The sequence below is a fragment of the Photinus pyralis genome, unplaced genomic scaffold (assembly GCF_008802855.1).
Source record: "Photinus pyralis isolate 1611_PpyrPB1 unplaced genomic scaffold, Ppyr1.3 Ppyr1.4_LG6, whole genome shotgun sequence".
Classification (NCBI taxonomy): Eukaryota; Metazoa; Arthropoda; class Insecta; order Coleoptera; family Lampyridae; genus Photinus; species Photinus pyralis.
This window is the reverse complement of record NW_022170663.1, coordinates 16,264,719-16,281,539: the sequence shown is the minus strand read 5'-3', so window position 1 is coordinate 16,281,539 and position 16,821 is coordinate 16,264,719.

Sequence of the window (16,821 nt, the reverse complement as noted above, 5' to 3'; positions counted from 1 at the left end):
GAGCTTTCTAAACTCCAAAACAATTCATTTTTATGGAATGTACTAACCTGGGGGTATTCCATACCCCCCAGAAAGCAACCAAGATTGCTTAATGAAGCAGCTCAGGTTGGCTAATTTGCCATAAATCCCTCAATGTCAACATTTAGTTTTTTTTAAATTAATTATTAAATTTTTGTTAAATTGTCTTAATGAATATTGACTTTATCGGTACCACTGGAAAGCATTTTTCAGTAGCTTTCCAACGGTGGATCACAAGTATAGGGTTGCCATTTAGGATTTTTGAAGAGGGGGCTGGGGGGGTTAAGTAGGGGTGGGGGGTTGTCACTTATAACGTCATTCTGGTTCCCCCTCGATTCCTCCGAAACGGTTTTGCGCGATTTTCAATATCTTCTTTAGTATGGAAAATATGGCCGACTGCAAGTTTTAAAATTGACACCCTGTATAATAAATACAGAAATAATCATTGTCCGACTACCCCAAAATCGAGGGGTAATTCACCCTTGAAGGCTTGAAATCACATTGAAATCAACTGAAATCACTTGAAATGACCTGAAATCAATTCAAAATCGCTTAAAATCAAATTCAAATCTGGTGGTAATCGCTCGAACCAAAACTAACCATACCTTTTACTTTAAAGTTTAAAAGCCATAACGGCTTGAAAAAAAATGTTTCGCATACACTGCCCAAAGTGGCTTAAATGTTATACTATGACCAAAGATAATAATAGCAATCACTATATTAACTATAGTCAATCACTATATTAACTATAGTCGGAAAGTCAAGTCAGGAGTAAACACACTGCGAGACTTGTGGTTCCACTTTTTTGTGAAACTTCTAATACCACAAACAGAATCAATATAGTTACGTTTATTTCTAAGCTACAGGGTGAAAACGAAAAGTTCTACTTTTTTGGATGTTATCATATCTTACTACCTACTTAGGTAAGATAGGAAAGAAACGTAAAAGTGCATATTACGTAGAATCAAGTGGCGTAGTTAAAAGACATTTTTGGACCACCGTTTCTGAGATTCGACCCAAAGTTGATATTTTTTTAATGCAACATTTTTCCATTTACATTAATTACATTAATGTAAGTATCAATATATTTTTATTTAACTATACATTATGTTATATCATATTTTTCAATTTTTTGACATAATTATCGTGTTTCTACCGTCAGCCATTTTTATTGATTGGTATCGGTTACTTTATTTACCATGGAAACAATAAACAAAAAATCTCCATGAATCCATAGCCTACTATTTAAAAACTGGAAAAAATAAGGTTTTTATTTTTGGTTCATAGCCCAAATTTAAAACAGGTAAGCTGTGATACATCAATGTAATCATGAAAAATACGCATACACGGTGTTGCATTTAACAAATACCTCGAAAAATACAAACTTTGGGTCAAATTTCAGAAACGGTGGTCCAAAAATGTTTTTTAGACTACGCCACTAGATTTTACGCAAAAATATCTAAAATAGACAGTTTATAATATTTTTCTTTCTTACATGGATAGTAAAATACGTTAACATTCCAAAAGGTCAAACCGTTCGTTTCACAAAAAGTGGTGCAGGGTTGGTAAAACCACAAGTCTGTATCTTTAGAAGCACCTGAGATAGATAGACTGCAGTCTCAAGCAAAATAGGACACACGGTACGCTTTCATTGTACATATGTCTCTGGAAAGTATACTTTTCCCTCGATTTTTCCCCATTCCCAAAACAATCTTATCATCAGATAAGGAAATCCAAGGGATACTTATGAATTAATTTAAAAATGTCACAAACGATTATGACACATTAGTAATTCTGATCATAGAACATCTAAAATGGCGAGTAAAATGGAGTATGGCTTCTGAAGAAATAAACGAGGAAATAACAAAAGGAATGGAAAATGATGACAGTATATGGTCAAAAATTTTGAAATTATACGCGAAATTATATCCCATTGAAATGACTTGAAATCACCTGAATCCTCTGAACTCACCTGAAGTCTTGAAATCAGTGTACATGATCTCATCGAGTGAATTACCCCTCGCCTAAAATTGATTTGCATTTTCTTGCTACTTTCGGCAAAAAACCGACGAAGTTAATAAAAAACAAAGCCTGGGGTGCGTCATTTATTTTCTTTGTCGCTGTGTAGATTAAATGCCAATTAAATACAGAAATAATCATTGCTCGACTACCTTCATACTTAGAGTTACATACCTCATTCCTGAGGGCAAACAATTGACCACGTTAAAAATTTTTACAAAGATTAGGAATGCACCAAGTATTTTTATTGTCGATATGTAAGCGATGATGACAATTAAAGGTATAAGTACTTGTTGTTCGACTACCCCAAAAATTGGGTTTGCATACCCTCGCTACCTTTGACCAGAAGACTACTTTCTTTAAAAAATAATGTTTACAAAGAAAATGAAATTCTAACAGAAAGCTTTTTTCAAAAAATATTTTTGAAAATCCTGGGAATCTGTCCTTTTACAAGACTTTCGAGGAACGCATTTTCGCAACACTGGAACCAATATATTCGCAAGGACACAACCACAACCAATAAAATTTAAATGGCACGATGGCTCTGACACCCATTTTCAGTTATCAGAAACGTGGGTATTCGTTAGCGTCAGTTTCGTAGAAGGGCGAATGTTGCGGTGAAGTCAAATTTCCCAGAAATTGTTGTGTAGATTCGTTTTCCTGCAATTTTCATCAACCAGTCAAGAAATTCAAGCCGAAAAAACCACCTGACACATCCTTTCTCAAGAGTAAATTATTTACATCCGTCGTGTTTTTTGAGAAAACTTTAAAAAATTATAAATGGCGTACCTAAAAAACGAAAATGTGATAGTGATTCCGCCCGATTTATTTCTGATGTGAGATCTTATGTCATTTAAATTAACGAGCAAATTGCACAAATATGTAAATGATTGCGAAAGAACCATTAGCGGTTTTTGTAACACAAGTCCATTTGCTTCCATCTTATTCCCGTCCAATTACCATAAGATGTTGCTTTTGCTACGGATGGTGCAAAAAATCGTGAAGAAGACTCAATTCGCTTGCAAAGTTTTCTGCTAAAATCGTTCGATTTGGCAAACTGGAAAACCAGTTTCAAAACTTGGCGAATCGGGTTTTGAGGTAGGTATTTGTAACTAATTACGAACGTAACAGTTGTTAATTGTCTTGGTTAAGATTGCGGGGAAAGTACAAGTATTAATTGGAGAGATGATGTATGTATTTTCCATGTCATTGTAACAATTTTCAAAATAGTAGAAAGTGCCTTGACCTCCAATTCTTCTAAATTAAAGGTTGAGAGCTAATTGTCATTAGATTAACTTTCAATAAGTGGGAAGACAGCGTTCTTCACTTGGCAATTAGCAATTACGTTTTTGTTTCCGGGTCGCCAATAGAACCTTGATTTTTTGCAGACTTACTGAACAATTCAAAAAAATCCGGTCAATGATCTAGTTGAAAGGCGAAGAGGTTGCAGGTAACAACATCCGTTGAAGTAAAACGTGGAATATTATTATGCACTAAATCACAATTGAATTGTTTAAATAATTTCGACGGCGACGACCACCGCTCGCTCGTTAAGCTGTTTACCTTCGCGCGTTTACACCGCAACTAACATTTTTTGCAGACGACGCATCGGTGCTCAAACTGAAAATACTTGATTGACTTTCAATATACAGCAAGCACCACATACCTGTTTCTTCGTCACGTTACCAAAGGTCACACACGGTACCTATGTTTGTTTTCTTCGCTTAGAAAATTCATCTGCCACCGCGAGGAGGAACTTTTTCTTTTTTTCCGCGATCTGCGCGATTTGAATTTTTAGCCCGGGGTGTAACTTTCTTTAGATTCGCTGCGGCCAAATTCCGAAAGGCCCGTTAATTGCCTTACGGTTATTGCTACCTATACAATTGGCTTATGAGGTAATAAACTTTAATTGTGCGTTAGGCACATCCTTATGGAAGGGCAATAATCTTAGCCGCAATTTTGGGATGGAATGACTCATTATAAAATGCCAGCCGCCGGATAATTAACGGTTATTAACCGACAGGTTTTTATAACGCCAATGACGTGTGTCAATCACAAATTAATAGTGTGACGTCCCATGCTTTGGGACACCCTTGGCGATTTTACAAAATTATCAATGTTTTTGATTACATGCAAAATTCATATAAATATAGAAAACAATTAATTTAAATTTCACCTTAACATTTTATATTTAAATTTAGCATTAACTCAAAGTGATTTGTGTGATTAGAAGTGCTTACGTTTCCAAATGTGAATTTGGGTTTTTGAATGAGAACGTAATCGCCAAAAGAAGTCGATTGCAAAAACTTCGTTAGCAAACCGCCTTTTAGGAGGTGGACATTGAAATTTATTTTTTTCTCAAATATATACAAGTTCAAAAGTTCAAAGTTCAAAATTTACATACTATTTATTAGTGCCTTTGAAGGGAATTTTGCAATGTTGTTTTATTTATATTGGCACCTTTTCCGAAAACATCTTGAATACAAAAATAATCCCATCCCTATATCACCTTTCTAGTTCTTTCGCCCTCCTCACTCTTTCGCTTTCTACATCTAATTTTAAATAAAAATCAAACACAATCCTTTAATCCTACAGCCCTCGATAGCGATGATAAAACGTAATCCACCCCCAACCCTTAACTTAGCAAATTTGCGTTTAAGGTGTCTGAAATTTTGTTTAGGGCGGTTCTAAAAAACCCTATTTTTGACACTGAATGAACATTTTTGGCCAAAATCAAACACAACCCCTTAATCTGCCCTCCATCAGCCTTCGATAACGATCAAAAACCGTAATACACCCCCCAACCCTTAACTCACCGAGCTTTTGTTTAGAATATCTGAATTTCTGTTTAGCCCTGTTTCTAATAAAATCCATTTTTGATACTGAGAGAAAAATTGAGACCAAAATCAAACACAACCCCTTAATCTGCCCTCCCTTAATCCTCGATAACGATCATAAACCGTAATTCAACCCCAACCCTTAACTCACCGACCTTTTGTTTAGAATATCTGAATTTCTGTTTAGCCCGATTTCTAATAAAATCCATTTTCGATAATGAGAGAAAAATTGAGACCAGAATCAAAAAGAACCCCTGAATCTGTCCTCCATCAGCCTTCGATACCGATCAAAAACCGTAATCCACCCCCAACCCTTAACTCACCGACTTTGCGTTTAGGATATCTGAATTTCTGTTTAGCCGGATTTCTAATAAAATCCATTTTCGATAATGAGAGAAAAATTGAGACCAGAATCAAAAAGAACCCCTGAATCTGTCCTCCATCAGCTTTCGATAACGATCAAAAACCGTAATCCACCCCCAACCATTAACTCAGCGACTTTGCGTTTAGGATATCTGAATTTCTGTTTAGCCCGATTTCTAATAAAATTCTTTTTCCATAATGAGAGAAAAATTGAGACCAGAATCAAAAAGAACCCCTGAATCTGTCCTCCATCAGCCTTCGATAACGATCAAAACCACCCCCAACCCTTAAATCACCGACTTTGCGTTTAGATATTCTGAATTTCTGTTTAGCCCGATTTCTAATAAAATTCGTTTCGATAATGAGAGACAAATTGAACAGAATCAAAAAGGAACCTGACTGTCCTCCATCAGCCTTCGATAACGATCAAAAACCGTAATCCACCCCCAACCCTTAACTCACCGACTTTGCGTTTAGGATATCTGAATTTCTGTTTAGCCGGATTTCTAATAAAATCCACTTTCGATATTGAGAGAAAAATTGAGGCCGAAATCAAATACAACCCCTTAATCTGCCCTCCATTAGCTCTGGATAACGATAAAAAACCGTAATCCACCCCCAACCCTTAACGCACCGACCTTGTGTTTGGGACATCTGAATTTCTGTTTAGCGCGGTTTCTATAGAAATCAATTTTTGGTATTAAGAGACAATTGTAGACCAAAATTAAACACAACCCCTTAATCTACCCTCCATTAGCTCTGGATAACGACAAAAAACTGTAATCCACTTCCAACCCTTAACTCACCGACTTTGCGTTTAAGATATCTGAATTTCTGTTTAGCCCGATTTCTAATAAAATCCATTTTCGATAATGAGAGAAAAATTGAGACCAGAATCAAAAAGAACCCCTGAATCTGTCCTCCATCAGCCTTCGATAACCGATCAAAAACCGTAATCCCCCCCCAACCCTTAACTCACCGACTTTGCGTTTAGGATATCTGAATTTCTGTTTAGCCCGATTTCTAATAAAATCCATTTTCGATAATGAGAGAGAAAATTGAGACCAGAATCAAAAAGAACCCCTGCATCTGTCCTCCATCAGCCTTCGATAACGATCAAAAACCGTAATCCACCCCCCAACCCTTAACTCACCGACCTTTTGTTTAGAATATCTGAATTTCTGTTTGGCCCGGTTTCTAATAAAATCCATTTTTCATATTGAGAGAAAAATTGAGACCAAAATCAAACACAACCCCTTAATCTGCCTTCCTACAGCTCTCAATAACGATCAAAAACCGTAATCCACCCCCAACCCTTAACTCACCGACTTTGCGTTTAGGATATCTGAATTTCTGTTTAGCCCGATTTCTAATAAAATCCATTTTCGATAATGAGAGAAAAATTGAGACCAGAATCAAAAAGAACCCCTGAATCTGTCCTCCATCAGCCTTCGATAACGATCAAAAATCGTAATCCACCCCCAACCCTTAACAAGCCGACTTTGCGTTTAGGATATCAGAATTTCTGTTTAGCCCGGTTTCTAATAAAATCCATTTTTGTTACTGAGAGAAAAATTGAGAACAAAATCAAACACAACCTCTTAATCTGCCCTCCATCAAGTCTCGATGGACGATGACGATCATAAAATGTAATCCACCACCATCCCCTAATGTACCAACATTCTCCCCACATCTGAACCTCCCAATTATCTTTATATACGTCTTTCGCTATAAAAACCGTTGCACGTCATTGATTTGTGTATCAATTTCAGACATATGCTGCAACACTGCAACATGTACAAAAAAAACAAGTAGTGTGCAAAATCTATAGAAAACTTGTCTGAAATTGATTCATAAATCAATGACGTGCGCCGCTTTTTATAGCGAAAGACGTATATCATTAAAATTTGTGACATAAAAAAATCGTTTTCTGTATAGTGTTTGATGTAGTGTTTGGATCGTGACAAATTCGTGTATCCCATAGGAAAAAATCTTCCCAGTCGACCCAGAGGTGAAAAGTCACTTTTCGACAGGAGAAAGGTCAAAAACTCGCCGTTCCGGGAAACTTTTTGATTGAGATTTTAGACCAAAAACCAATCTAAGGAGAACGTAAGGGGGTGAATTTGAAAGGATCGATTAATTTTAGGGGAATTTCATGAGAAGTTGTAATGAATTTGATACGAATTTAAAGAAAACTTGTGAAGAACTTGCGTTAAGGAGACGTTTATGACGAATTTGAGTTTTCTGTTGAATTAATGTATTTTTTCGCGATGGATGTAGGAGGCCTTTGATATGCATTTCAAGTTAGCGTTCAACGTACGTTATAGCGCTTGCCTGGTGCTAGAAAAAGATTGGAGTAGTACGGTGAACGCTAATTTTAAAGGCTTGGGGGATCCTTCGTGAAAAATTTGACTCAGTTAGAAGACTTTTGTTATTAAATATTGAATTGAAATTAGCGGACCCTCGTCAGTACCTTCGCAAAATTCGCCACTGGAGTACTCGATCCTGGAGGACAAATTTGCTTCCCTCGTAAAAGTCGTCAACAGAACAGTACTCCTCGGGCTATTTGCTCTCTGGTAAATTTCGTCTATGCCAATTTGTATACGAGAACTTCACCTTTCCTTCAACAACATTTTCATACAAAAACTCATTTCCAGAATAGTTACCCCTACCGAAACCTTATCTCAAGCATATTCGCCCCCGTAAAATGGGCTACGGGGGAGTACGTCTGTTTAACATGAACATGACAATGATTTATGTATTTTTTGGAATTATCCTGAGATCTATGGTTTGGTGAAATAACCGCCCTGGTTAAATCCCCAACTCTACACATGACCTAGGGAATAAAATATGTTGATTTCTATTATATTGAGCCCACAGTTTTTTTCTGTTTCCGATTCCCTAAGTCCGATAACTTTTATTCCTGTTGTCCTGTATACGTCGTTCTTTTCGTCCTCGTGTCACCCTCTCCCTTGGATTTTTCTGTTTTTTGACGTAAAAGCAAAATTTTCGGTGAACGACATACTTATAAATAAAAATAAACAAAAAGTACAACTAAATTGAGGAAGGAGACGAAAAATTAAATTAATTCAAGATTTTTTGGCTTCCCAATCAAAATTTTGATGCAATCTTAAATGGCTCGCCGAACCATCTTTTATGGACCTTTGCCAAATTTTCTTCTTTCAACTGTTACAATTAACAGTTTACGTATTTCTCATGCTATTGAAAGGTGTTATACTAGTTTTATCACTCCGCGAACTTAACGTAGCAAATCTGCCTATTCGAAAACGTGGTGCATGCTCTAAAATTAAGTCATCCATTACAATCGCGTATAAACAAACGGAGCAATTCGAGTGTAGTAATAACAACAACAACGCTATAAAAACGGAAACCGGCGAAATAGAAAGTGCGGGTTTACGTCTTTTTTTTTATTTTTGTGTCGGATTTTCAGTCATTGTTTGTTCTTCGCCGCTGTTTTATTCATTAAGTGGTATTGAACGCTCTGTAAGTTCACGAGTCTCCCCAGAATTCGAAATTCGGCATAGATTTGAAACTTTTGGGAAATGATCCGAGTTGACGCAAAAAATGTCGACGTTTTAATAATATTTTATACATAAATACATGTTTATTTATTTATTTATTGTCCCTTTCGTCTAATTACATAGTGACCCGCATACTGTTTTTTAGAGGTGCTCCTGCACAAGGTCTTTAGTTGTTCTATACTATAATAGGTACTTGTTGGGAGCTTTTATACAAAAATGATTAATGCTGTAGGATTAACTTCTGTGGTGGATAAAATATTTTTCTTTCTTAAGTTAATTAAGCTAACAGAATGCATTAGCAACCCCTTCCTGTTAAATTGAATAAAAAATTAAGATCCCTTGACTTTATAATTTTTCAATCTGTAAGTATAGTTGCATTTTTATAAAAACGAGGTTTAATTCTGTCCCTTAAATCATTTTTTGGAGCAAAATATGTAAAGAATGAGAATTAAAATACTAGACCATCCCTAAAATGGAACCAAGGGATCGTTTTTTTAGATTTATCGATATAAATTTTTGCTAAACTAACAGACTAGGAGTTCAATCGTTTGTGTATAAACTGGAAAATTTTTACATGTTTTGAAACGTGTTTCAAATATTTGTTTAACCAGATACCATACAGAATAAAAATTCCAATTACATGGCACTGGGGCTCTGAACATACATTAGGGCTTAAGATCTAATTCGATTCATTATTAAATTGCTGTATTTTGCAATTGTTTGATAATTGGTGTGGAACATACCAAAATCCACCACCTGTTAGTAGTGTTTTACTTGTAAACCCAACTCTTAGTAGCTACATTCAACCTCGGGTCACTCGGACTGGTGCTCCGCGTGCAGTTGTTTAGTCGCCTCTTACGACACGCAGTGCCATCTGCGGTAGGGTTATTCTTTCCCGACCCTACACGGATAGAAATTGTGATTTGTACAAACACAACATTAAAACTTGCGGATCTAACAAAAGAGATTTTTTCTAACAATTAAGAGTACTGATTTCCAAGCAGGTTTCCCTGAAGATAGCTCCTTTCAAGTATTCTAATAAGACCTATAATAAAGTTCCTAAACACTTTTCCAAGGAGTGTAACGGTCGCGTCCGGGGAGTTCCAAGTGAGGGCTGAGCTTACATAATTCAGAGTTGAATTATTCGCCGAACGAGGAGAGATCGCAAATAAGAAAAGTTGCTTTTTAAACATTGAAAGGATTACTATTACGTGACGAAACGAATAGGAATTTTAAAATTCTCAAGTGTAAAGTTGCAAATTTAAATAAAAGAAACACGCGATTTAATTAAACCGTATCAAGTGACGAAATTATAACTAAAACTGTAGTTCAATCGGTCGCATTGTGAAAGGGCTCTTAATTTCCTAGACGCCTATGGTTCAGTTTTCAAATTCGAGCGACTATTTTAGAAGATACACTTGACTGTAGGGCTTAAGTAAATATAACAAACTATGTAACAAGTACGTCTGGTCTACTGAGATAAAATCGTATCAATATTTTATCATTAACCGAGCTAAAACCCAATCCAAAACATTTGCATCCGACTTGTCAGATGATCCATCAGTTGTTCATAATAGGGACTTGATCCAGTTAAATGAGTAAATTTTTCAGGGCCAGTAAGAGGTTTTATTATGTTTTTCAGTATTTATTAATTGCCTCCTACTCCCAAATAACAGAACTTTGCATTTACTAGAGTTTAACGTAAGATTATATTTATTAGAATTTATTTGACAAGTGTCGGAGGCCCAAATTTAGATTGTTAACTCACTTTTAAGGAATGAGGTATAGATCTGAGTATCATCCGCAAATATATGGTATATTTTATGCCCTAAAAACGCGGTGTAAACCGTAAAAAGTAAGGGACCGAGTACGGAACCCTGAGGCACTCCCGACTGTACTGTAACAGCATTTGATTGATTATTTCCCATGCACACGATCTGTTTTCTATTACATAAATAGCTACGTAACATAAAATTGACACAAGCAGAGAATGATTGACAGTGTCGAATGCCTTTAAATAGTCAAGAAGCGCCAAATACCAACAATATCGAGAAGTGCTCCAGGGGAACCATACCCAGCACGAAATCCAAATTGCTTAGCGGGGAGAACCTATTGAATTTGGTTTAGATTTCAACATTTACGTCTGGTTCAAGAATTTAAATTTTGTACCATGGTCTCAATAATTAATCAGCCAAATTCAAGGGTTTTTTTATTGTGGTGCTTTTTCCTTCTCTATGAAAATGTCCATAACCAATTTATTTAGGCGCGCATTCAAATATGTGTATTGTTTGAGAATTTAAGTTACTTTAAATTACTTTCAATATACCTACACTTGGTGTTTCCTTTGCTGGCGAGTAGAAATTTCAGAGAAAAAAGGAAAAATCTGCAGCGAGCAAAGGTAAAATTTGGTAAAGAATTGGCTAACCGACGACAAACAATCATTCATTTTATTTCGTACAGTTTTATAGTACAGAATTTCAAAACTTTGTTAAAACGAATCCTTTCTTATGTAATAGCCCATTACGGTTAACTACGTGATCCTTTCTCACACGTTTTCAAGAAGGTCTCCAGTAAAATATTGATTTCCATGGCCAATGTCTGAACGATAATGAGTGTCCAATTAATGATTACCGAACTATCCTTACAAATGAGTTGGGTTAAAGTAATTTTGGGCCAAAAAATGTTAAAATCTACACACGAATTTATATAATTAATTTTAGGCATGACAAAGCTCAACGGCTTGCCGTGAGTGACAGTGAAAATGCATGGGCATTTACACATCAAACGACGCGGAGTGACAGAATTTCATTAAAAGTCCATAATTTTAATGAAATGCGAGCGGAAAGGAAAATAGTTGTCACGTGCACGAGACTGTCGCAAAAATAAATGCCGACAATTCTCCTAATTTACCCGCATCTGTTGCGAAAAAATGTACTGTCTTAGCGGATTTTTTTTGTCGTTTCATAAGGGGATCTTCTTTGACGTATAATGTAACGCAAACGTGAAATCCCTTTAACGATGTCGTTAAGGGGATTATTTCGAGACATTTCACCATCAATCTGCAATAAGAGGTTTGATCTCATTACAAAATCAAACGATCTGTTTTGTAGTAACAGCTTTGGCTGCCATGGATTTGATTTCAGTTTATCTTTGAAAAAAAATCCATGTTGGTTCTCTCTTCTATACAAGTAATCCCCCTGGGATCTGGATTCAAGTGATTTAAGTTGGCACAGCATTTTGCTATACGCGAGCAAAACTAATTCTTTCAATACGTTGTGCGGACAATTCGCGCCCGGACAATTCGCTCCCAGGATATTTCGCGCCCTGGACATTTCGCTCCTGGATAATTCGCACCCGGACAATTCGCACTCGAAAAATTCGCTCCCGAATAATTCACACCCGGATAATTCTGTAAATCTTTGGTTTATTAAAATTAAATATTTTTAAGAGGCTACTAGACGATTGCCTTTACAGAATGTATGTAGTAGTGCACATCTTGGTAAACATCTACTTCATGGAAAAACACATAATTTTTATCTACTGCGCTTTTGTTTTGAGAAAATAAGAATAGGTAACTGAAACGTCTTTTGTGGAGTAATTAAATACCAAATAGTTATACCGAGTTATAGTATATCTACAATATTATGTGTAATATTCGCTACTTTTGAGACGCTCTTAATATTAAAACAGAATCAACATATAATACCGTACACAAACAAAGTGATAAGTCTAAAGTTAAAAATATTTACATTATAAGATCAAGATGAAAATAGAAAAAGGAAGTAATTTTAACGCTCCCTTACATAAAGATTTCTTAATGAAGACACATAAAAAATTGTTCTTTATTTCTTTAGTTGAAAAGGGTGACAAAGGAAATGAATTAAATTTATTTTAGACAAAACGAGTATGTATAAATGACAATAGAACAATGCATTTCATAGATGGCACTAAATTTGGATAAGTAATTAAGATAATATTATAATTAAAGGTAAATTTGAAAAGACCCCGATAACACAAATTGCACTTCATAAAGAAACAATAAGAGAAATATCGTAATGACATCCTTTCTATTATTTCTGGAAGATGAATAGGGTTTATTACAAGGTAAAAGTAATTAGGTCCGAAAAATCAGGTTTAAGAACGTATGACCATAACTAATTAGAACTTTAACGCCTGTATAGTGTCTTCATTCTTGAACGTTTGACAGAGTGGTATTTTAAAATTTATTTGAGTACGGGTTTTGATTTTGTGTATACTTTTTTTTAATTTTAAAAAATTTTATTTCTGGTGTTAGTGTTGTGGTGGTGTTCAGAAAAGGTAAGTTTCCAGTTTTCTTAGAACCAGTTTTACGTTTCTTTGACCACATATGGCTATATGTTGATTATTGGTGACTGAGTAAAATTACACTAACTGCTTATTTTTTTGCGTTATCTTTGCTACAACTATGGTAGTGAATGAACTTAAAAAAGTTTCTTTTTGATTTTCTTACTGTTATTTATTTTATAGTTTGAAGAGATACATGGAAAAATTCTGGCAATTTTTTAAGAGATTGTTAATCAAAACAGTAAAGCTTTTAAAAATCTTGAAACGTTTTAGGAATAGGTGGATGTTGATGATTTTTTCTTTTAAATGTTTGTAATTATTAAGTACCTATATACTTCCTTTTTAATTTTTGTATGGCATACCTAGTACTAAAGCAAAACCCTTAGCATTGGTAATTGTGCAACAAGGAAGATAGGACATCATTGGAAAGGCTTTCCTTCTCTGAATTTGGCGAGACTATAATTTTTTAGATTTGATATTTTCGAAATATTTTAAAAGTAAGTTGAGGACGCGCTGTTGTTTATGCCATTGGAAAAATTTCCGGCCGATCACTATGTAATTGAAACTAATGCGATCGTGCGTCAAAATTATGCAGTTGCAAATGGTATAAAAAAGAGAAAACTTGTACCTGCAACGTCGAATGCGCTGGAAATGAAACAACTAAACCAAAAAAATTACATATCCGAATTCAGAGATGGGCGACCTTACCAACGATGCATCATTTAAGATTTTAAGGGTTGCACTGTCAGCGATGCGAGACAAAGACATTAGTGAGCAAGTTTTATTTTAGACACTGTTTCCTTCCATGATCAATTTGACGTGCCAAAACGTTTTTTGAAAATTATTTTAATTTACATAAATAGCTATGTATCGTTTCTAATGCACCACCGTATATTATTTAGCTTCGGAGAAATAACACCAAAATCTCTCCATAAAAATTGTTATAATAATAAATGGGTAGATTTTGGTGTTATTTCGCCGAAGCTTCTTAAGCACCCCATTGAGAGTCATGGATCTTCACAATTTCAGTATATTATTTAAATAATAGCCATATAATTTATAGCAAGATCAATTTTTTTCACGATATTTATCAACATTTTTTGCTTTTTTCGTTACTTTACAGTTCTTATCTCTTTAATTTTACGGAAATTCTCAAGAATCTATTTGTTTTACGTTCAAATATGATTATAATTTACTTGAGATTCTTTTAAGACAATACATACGTATTTCGTTATGTGTCCTTTAAATGGACGACATCGAAGGTTAGAGAACTAGGAAACTTAACTTGCAGCTATTAACAAATAATAATTGTTAACATTTTATTTAGACTTTCATATTCCTATTGCAGTATTATTTGTGCTAAAAGGTTTCCAAATGAAAAAAACCTTGATTGTGAATTGGTACAATTATAGGTTTAAGAAATGTCAGGTGACAGTTTTGCTGATAGACCGATACCAGCGTTTAGCAGCATCCGTCTACTTGTGAACATGAGTGCATGGACAATTTACATCACGGATGAGTGTCTTTTTACCTTTTTTTGTATTTTTTTAAAATACATTTTCATTCATGGTACCTTTAGCAAGTGTTCTCATGTTTAATACGGAGATTACAATAAAATAAGTACTAAATTCCAGATGTAGAGTGATATGGATCCTATTAAAGTGACCTAAAATATCTACTGCTTTGATATGGTCCATTCCATTTAAAAAGGTACATAGGATTGTACGTACGAATTCTTGCCTCATAAATATACTATTAAAAAAATTATTCCTCTACAAATTGTATGGCTATTGTTTAACCAACATAAATATTTAAGTGCCACATTAAAATGCCAAAATCAAAGAAAATATCATCAAAAATGGACTTGTCCCTGAGGCTAAAAGTTGAAATTTGATTTGTTACAAAAAGTTGATAATGGATATGAGATTTAGGCGGTGCAAACTATACGGGGCGCGTAACAATGGAGTTCGGTACAACGAAAAGGGGAAAGAGATACATAATCTATGAAGGATACATGTACCTCTTTGCTAAGAACCTTAAACTCCAAAACTGCTCATCATGGCTGTGTCGAGCGAGAAGAGAAAAGAAGGATCCATCGGCTCTGAGTTTAACGTGCAATGCCAGGATCTGGATCAACGATGACAAGGTAAGATTAGCTAAACCGAGCACTGATTTTGGAAGTGCAGATGGTTTCCGGGTGCGAATTGTCCGAGAGCGAATTATTCGGGTGCGAATTGTCCTAACAACCGTTTCTACCATGTCTCAACGTTTCCACAATTTTGTCCGAGAGTAAATTTAAAGAAAAGCCAAAAGACCAAAGGCGCCCCTGTTTCATGTTACCATATTCTCTCGCAGACAAGTTTAACTGACACATGAATTTCCGAGGTCGATAAAGTTGGCACCTCCACTTTGCCTAAATGAAGTAGAAATATGGCTATAATTTACGACTAATTAAAGACTAATTTGTACCCAAATTAGATTTTCATTGTTTCCGGTTTTACGGCGGAACTAAGCAGGGCATATTTTTACTTGATTTGGGGAAAGTGAGGGTGCCAACTTTATCGATCTGAATTTCGGATCTCAAGAGTTATCGGAATTTTGGTATGTTACTTTTGTAATAATTATTGTTCTTGATTTCCTCACGAAACTATAGCAGTGTACTTACGTATGGTGGAAAGTTTCACATTTTAAGCACTTTACACGTAGTTCGCAATTCGATCTACCGCGTCCACGTAACGACTACCTCATTAAACCGTATTTCCGTAATCAGTTTCTCAATACTAAATATTTGCCTTTGTTTCACACGTTTGATTATAAAAACAGGTAAAAATAGAAACCAATTAATAATTTATTGCAGTTACGCAAACGAATAATAAAAAAAAACATCTGTCGCCTTGATTAACTTAATTATTAATGAACCAAAAAATGGGCCACGCGCCAAGCGATAAAGTTTTTTTTTGTTGTAAGTATTGAAAAAGTAAAAGAGGCCATCGTAAATTTCGGGGTTTGATAATAATCGATAACGGCGTAGGAAGTCCGTGTTGCGATAAGGAGGTGGGTACTATTTTTAGTAAGAAGCTGAATAATGCAAAGGATGACGGTTGGTTAGAAAATGTTCGAGAAGCTCCACTCATGCATATGCAATTTTTATACCAGAAGAGGAAGCGTGACATTGCCATTTGTTATAGCTACCAACCAAGGAGATGTTAATTGCGGAGACAAAGACAGTCCCGATGGCCAAAAAGGGTAGTTTTTGGCCTTCTAACAAAATCCCGTAGTTGCTTTTGGTCAAAAATCAACTGAAGAGTGAAGAAGAAGTATTATTTTGGTCTGAGATCACTTGGTCCCATTATGGCAGACGGCCTCGATTTCGATTGAATTTTTCTGATCTCCTATCGCGATACGTTCCGTAGAAACGCTTTGCTGGAAAATCTTGTCTCCAGAGCGGTCGATCACAATCTACGGTTTGTCGAATTAATTAAATTCGTCCAGTTTTCCAGATTCATAGTGTTCTTCCAGGAATTTTTCCATTTCTTTTTCCTCCGATTCACCGGTCACTTTAGATTCATTTTTTTTTCGACTGTGGTTTCGTCGGTTCGTTCATATTACTCAAATTCTTCAAATATTTCAATATCTTTTAATTCTTTGCCTTGGATCCTTCAAATTGTAACGAACTAAGGTTGAACACCACTACTTGCGTTAGATTAAATTGAATCTCT